Source organism: Myodes glareolus, chromosome 9 (genome assembly GCF_982192425.1).
Source record: "Myodes glareolus chromosome 9, mMyoGla1.1, whole genome shotgun sequence".
NCBI lineage: Eukaryota > Metazoa > Chordata > Mammalia > Rodentia > Cricetidae > Myodes > Myodes glareolus.
In genome coordinates, this window is record NC_142034.1 from 66273858 (window position 1) to 66280904 (window position 7047).

Here is a 7047-nt window from a genome sequence, read left to right on the forward strand (position 1 = left end):
TCTTGAGTTCCAGACCAGTCCGGGCTACATAGTGAGTTCACCTACTGGCCTAGAGTTTGTCTGTTCTGTCTTGTGTCCTGTACCTTGCGAGCAGCCCTGCCTCGTGTGGCACACGGCACAGGGCAGCTGTGCTTCTGATTTGCAGGTAGAATGAAGTAGATGAAGTCCCAATTTAAAAAAAAAAGATTATAAATATGTTTGAAGAAATGAAATAAGACATAAATAAGTTCCTGAACAAATTTCAAGAGAACACAAACAACTAAGTAAAAAAAAATTAAATCAATGCAATATATAGAAAAAAGAGGAATTCATCAAAGAGATAGCAATACTGAAGAAAAGACAAACTGAAATACTGGAAATGAAACTCAGTAAATCAAATAAGATGCTTTGAAGAAGCCTCACCAGTAGGACAGACCAAGGACAGGGCACCTGGAAGGTGAGGAAGAAGAACTGGAATGATAAGCAGCGCTTCCTAAATGGATGGACACTGAAGAGACAAATCTGAGAATCGTGGCCATAGAAGGAGCAGGATTTCATTCCGACAGCATTTTTCATAACATTCAAATAAAAATATGGTGGAAATTTTTCCCAAATTAGGGAGTGTGGCAATTCAGACACAGAGGCCTTTAGGAGATCAGCCTGACTAGCCCAGAAAAGAGCAAGACTGAAAACAGAAAATCTGCTGGATAACATGGTACACAGTGCTCAGGAGGTGGAGACAGCTAGATTTCTGTTCAAGACCAACCTGGTCTACATAGGGAGTTTCAGGCCAGCCAGGGTTACACAGTGAGACCCCATCTCAAAAAAAAAAAAAATTGCTCACTAAATAAAGTCCAGGTCCTAATGGCTCATTGCTGCATCTTATCAGACCTTCAAAGAACTAGCCTCAATGCTTCTCAAACTATTGCACAAAACAGAAAGGAAGTACCACCTCCAAGCTCTTTTGGATAGGCCACTATTGCCCTGATGCTAAAGCCAGACAAACACACACGCTATTGCCCTGATGCTAAAGCCAGACAAACACGCACACAAATATTATAGACCACAACCTCTCTGATGGGGATAGATGCAAGAGTTCTCAGAAAAGTACTTGCACATCAAGCTCCAAACCACATCAAAACGGTCATTCGCACTGACCAAGTTGGCTTTATTCCAGAGATGCAGAGATGCTTTCAACATAAGCAAATACGAAATATAAAACATCATATAAATGGACAAGAACAGAAACTATGTGATCATCTCAGTAAGATGTAGAAAAGGCTTTTGACAAAATCCAACATGGCCTCAGGATAAAGCTTTAAGAAAACACTGAGTAGCACAAGCATATCTCAACATAGGAAAGGCTACACGTGACAAACCTGCAGCCACCTTTGTACTAAATGGAGAAAAACCCATGAAACTTTTCCACTGAATCAGTGTTCAGTTTCTCCACTCCTATTCAGTTGAAAGCTGGAGGTCCCAAAGCAGAAAGAGGAGAACAAATAAGAAGGATTCGGAAGGGAAAGAAAGAAACAAAGTATCTTACTTGAAGGTGATCTGATTCTATAAGCAGGAGGCTCCTCCAGGACACTCTTAGAGCTGATAACACTTTCAACAAAGTGACAGTATGTAACATTAACGCAAAAACCAGTACTCTTCCAACAAACCAATGACACGCATACTGAGAAAGAAACCTGGGGAACGATATTACTCAAGATTGACTCAATTTTTTTTTTTAAATACCTTGGAATAAACCTAACCAACGAAGTGAAAGACTTCTATAACAACAATGTTAAAGACAGTCAAGGAAGAAGTCCAAGAGGACTCTGGAAGCTGGGAAGGCTTCCCATGCTCATGGATCAAAAGAGTCTATATTGCAAAACTGGCAATTTTTCCAAAGGCCCTCTACAGATTCAGTGTAATCCCATCAAAATCATAAAAATCACAGAAATAGAAGAGGAATCTAAATTTTATCTGAAAACACAAACAATCTTTGCTAGCCAAAGCAAACCTAAGCAAAAACAGCAATGCTGGAGGCGTTCCTAACCCTGATTTCAAATTTGATTTAATATAATATACAGAGCCATAGTAACAAAACAGCATGTTCTGAAACAAACAAAAACCAGATCTTTATATAAAGAACAGAATAGAAGACCTAGGTACAAACCCATACACCTGATTTTTTACAGAGATGCCAAGAGTCTGTGTTGGAGAAAGACGGTCTCTTTAATGAATTCTCCTGGGAAAAGTGGGTGTTACCTGTAAACGAAACTAGACCCTCACCTCTCGCCCTACACAAAAATTAGCTTAAAATGAACCAAAGAGCTTAATTTAAGACCTCAAATTCTGAAAATAAAAGAGGAAAAGGTAGGGTAAACATCTCAAGACTTAGATAGAAATAAGGAATTTCTAAACAGGACTCCAGTTGCTCAGGTAATAAGGCCAGCAACTGACAAATGGAACCAGCCTCATGAAATTGAAAAGCTTCTCTACAGTCAGTCCATCAGCTTACAGAATGTGAGAGAACCTTTGCCAGCTATTCATCTGATAAAGGATCAATATCTAGAATATACAAAGATTAAAAAGCTAAACAAGAAAACAAACAACTCAATTTTTTTAAAAAAATATTTATTTATTTATTTATTATGTATATAATATTCTGTCTGCGTGTATGCCTGCAGGCCAGAAGAGGGCACCAGACCTCATTACAGATAGTTGTGAGCCACCATGTGGTTACCAGGACCCTTGGAAGAGCGGGCAATGCTCTTAACCCCTGAGCCATCTCTCCAGCCCTCACAACTCAATTTTCAAAAAGAGCTAACGACCTGAACAGAGAGTTCTCAAAAAGAGAAATACAAACATCCAATAAATGTTTTGAAAAGTGTTCAACATCACTAGCTATCAGGGAAATGCAAATTACAACTTTGAGATCCCACCTCACCCAGTCAGAATGGCTATCAGGAAAATGGCTGACGGCAGATGATGGCAAGGGTGGGGAAATGAGCCATCACTCACTGCTAGTGGGGGGCTAAACCACTATGGGAGTTAGTGTGGAGATTTCCCAAAATACTTCCACATGTCCCAGCCTCTTCACTCTTGGATATGTTCCTAAAGGACTCTACATCCTACAATAGAGATACTTGCTCAGCCATATTTATTTCTGTTCTCTGTACACACACACACACACTACATATAAAAATAATCTAAAATAATTTTAAATAACAAAATACAAATTTTAGTGCAATTGAAGAAGGTGGAAGGTGAGCATTCTGACCCAGCCCTGTGGCACTGGGGTGAGCTTTAGGGTTAAATAGGGGAGAAGCCTGCATAGCTGCTCTTGGTCAAAGTGTAGTCTGGTTGGTCCTTGTTGCGCTCTGGCTCTGCAAGACAGCTCAGAGAAGTCCTTATTGCTTGAGGGAAGAAGCTGGTTCCCTGCCGATGACTTCTGCTGCTCGGGGGAAACCTCAGCACACAGGGATCTGCCTGGGAGGCCCTGCTGTTGCTGAATCCAAGGAGACTGTTGTAGGTGGAGTGACGCAGGGCATTGGGGCAAAAGAATTTACCAGATGAGAACTGATATAAAAGTTCTAATAAGTAGTTGCTCCCTTGAGAGGGGCTGGTTTTTTGTTGTTGTTGTTGTTGTTGTTGTTTTGTTTTGTTTTGTTTTGTTTTTAAGCAGCAATTGAGTGAAGTCCCCTCGCCTGGCCTCCTTGGGTCATTTGAGTGAACTTTAGGAAGGCAGCTCCCTGTCCTGAGACTGTAAATTCTTTATTTCCCCCGTAAGGAGTCTATTCATTTAGTTCTCTGATAATTCCGTAGTGCATTCTGGCTATTCCCTAGCCCTTTCGTCCCTCTTTTCCACCGTATTGCTGCCCTCAAGTCTCTTTCCCATTCATGCCTGTTTTGTTGTTACCCCTGAGTTTAACTAGGCCTGAGTGACCATGAATTTCAGAGTGTTCACTGGAGCCTGGTGGGTTTACCAGTAGGTGCACAACTGAAGACAAATCTGCCCCACCCCCAGAATCCATCGGTAGCCCCATAGTTCAACAGGAAGAGGTAAAGCTGCGTAGCCCCTCCCCTACCCATGGCTGACATCTTATCCAGGCCTGGCCTTACGCAGTTGGCCCTGCCGCTTTGACCATGCTTGCGATGGTCATGCTCAGGAGAGGGAATTTCACAGCCCTTCTCCCTGTCTTCTGGCCTCACATTCTTCTCGCTCCCTCTTCTGCATTGCTTCCTTTGCACCGTGAGAGGGGGCAGTATCAATGTTCTTTTTAGAAGAGAGCTGTCCGCCATCACCTGTTCTCGGCACCGCGAGCAGCCACGTGTCTCTGCCTTCACCGCCGTTCGTTGTAAAGATTCCCTCAGACGGAGAGTAGCATTTGTCGGTGAATGTGAGTGGCAACACAAAGAAGGCAGCTTGGCATTATGTTGATTTAGCTAAACAGTAGTAGTAAGTTCCTCCTAGGACATTAAGCCTCCTTGGCCATAGGTTTTTAACCGAGTTTGCTGTGCCAAGCATGAGTTCCCTTTTGTGGAGCAGGCCTCAAAACCTATCAGAGAGCGTTTGGTTTGCCTCGCAATCGTCGTGCCAGTATGGCCTTAGTAGGCACCTCTTACCGGAAGGCTGGTGGTTTAGCTGGCTGGATTCTCGGCGGGGTGAGACTACTGATGCTTTTTCTCTCCCCGCCGCCTGCATTGCGCCTTCCTGCACTCTGGCAACTGGCCGGCAGATTTGGTTTCTCTGTAACTCGCCTTGAGAGCATGTGATGTCTTCAGCAACAGGGTCTTGCCAACTAGTTCTGGTGGACACCCCAAGAGGAAGAACGAGAAGCTGGATTGTAAGAGGCTCCAAGGCCTCCCCGAACAGCAGCTCATGTGTGGTGTCTGTTGGAGAGCGTCTTGTTTGCTTCAACTGGAAAGACCACCTGGAAACACCCAGTCTGGAAGAGCAGCAACCCCACTCCCTGGTTTGGTGCCCTGACCTCTATAAGACTAAAGAAAGTTATTAAGCACAAAGCATGCATCCATCTATTCTCTTTTTGCTCTTTTTAAAAAGAATTTTAAATTTTTATTTATTTATTTTTAAATTTTTAGAATTATTTTATTTGTATGAGTGTTTTGTCTCCGTGTATGTATGGACATATGTATGTAGGTAGGTAGGTAGATATATGTCCACCATGTGCACGCCTGGTGCCCTCGGGGTCAAAAGAAGGCATTTCTGGAGCTGGAGTTACAAGATAGTTGTGATCCACTATGTGGGTGCTTGGAACAGCACATGGGTCCTCTGCAAGAGCAACCACTGGGCCATGTCTCCAGCTTCACATTGTTTTGTTTGGGGGTGTATGTTCTTGAACGTATGCACGCATGTGTGTGCAGGTGCCCAAAGAAGCTAGAAGAGCACTGAGCCTCAGAGCTGGAGTCACAGGTGTTTGTGAGCCACCTTACATGGTTCCTGGCAAGCAAACTCTGGTCCTCATGAGCTAGCAACAAGTGCTCCTCACCACTGACCAATCTGTCCAGGCCATGTCTCTGCTCTTGACTGTGACCAGCTGCTTGAGTCCATGCCTAGACTCCCCTGCAATGTTGGACCCCTTTCTTCCCTAAGCTGCTTTTGACCGAAGCGGGAGTACACAACTCGCTGCTCTCTGCAGGGAGAGACTAAGGAAGCGGTTGAGTCAATCCTGGGAGAAACAACCTGTAACCTGAGTGTCTCTCCACATGCCTTCTGGGTGTGCTGCGGAGGTGAGATCTTGGCTGGTTTGGGCCAGGGCTGTTTGTCATGGTTGTGGTTTGGTGAACAACCCCAGAAGATAAAATAATGCCTACCCTGCCCAAAGAAAATTATATCATGGAACTCGCTCTGTAGACTAGGCTGGTCTCAAACTCAGAGATCCACTTGCCTCTGCCTCCCAAGTGCTGGGGTCTCAGCAGACTCTTGACAGTGCCTAGTTGTCTTTGGTTTTGAACTATCACCTCACTATGCAGCCACCTGGTCTCTTCCTGTGACCCTCAGGGTGACTAACTCAAAACCCCAAGAGTTCCCTTCAGGGCAAAATTCAGACCAAGTCACTGCCAAATGACAGGCTCGTCTAGAACACATCCATCCATCTCTACACCCTTCATCTTGTTATCTCTCTGATTAGAAGGCATCGCCAGCATCAACTCTGCCATCTCTCCACTCCTCCTCTTGGGTCTGCCAGGACAGGGAGGAGTAGGGCACACAAGTCAGAATGCAGTCCTGGGCCTTCCAAGACATTGTATTCATCAAACCCTTAACCTACTCATTCTGACAGGTCCCCAGTGTGAATCACTAGTTATATGAGCACAGAGGAGAAGAAGACAGAGCCGAGGACTTGGAATGACAGCTAGACGGTTTTAGTGAGAATGAAGGTGTTATGCAGAGAGACCCTTGGGTCCTGTCTTTGACCATTATTGAGACAATGGACCCCCAGGAATTGGAATGCCTCCGGAAGTCTCCTACAGCGAGAGGGGAAAAGCCAAAGCCCGGCGCCAGGCAGAGATGGAGCTTGTCTCCCCGGAAGAACTGAGACATTGATGGGGCAGTGTGGGCAGGGCCACACCTTGACAGGATTCTATTGACACTGGGTCAGCAGCCCTGAAGATAGACTGACTTTATTCTTCCCCGTGTGGCTGCACCGGATACATCTGCTTTCTCTGCTTTCCGCTATTCTTATCCTCCCCTTCCACGGGCTCTCACTATGTAGCCTTGGAAGCCTTCCTCTGTCCCTGCCTGCTCTGAGTGCTGGAGTTAAAGATGTCCCTATCCAAAGACATTTTTAATGTATTTGAGTATTTGCCCGTGAGTGAGTGTGTGTGTGTGTGTGTGTGTGTGTGTGTGTGTGTGTACATGTACTATATGTGTGCAGTGCTTGTGGAGGACAAAAGAGTGGATTGGATGCTCTGAACCTGGAGTTACGGGGGTGTGTGTTGGGGGCGGGGGCAAGTTCTAGGGTCGTGTGCAGAGGTCAGAGGGCAACTTGTGAATCAGTTCTCTTCAACCACTTGGAACCTGGTGACTGAACTCAAGTCAGCAGGCTTTGTGGT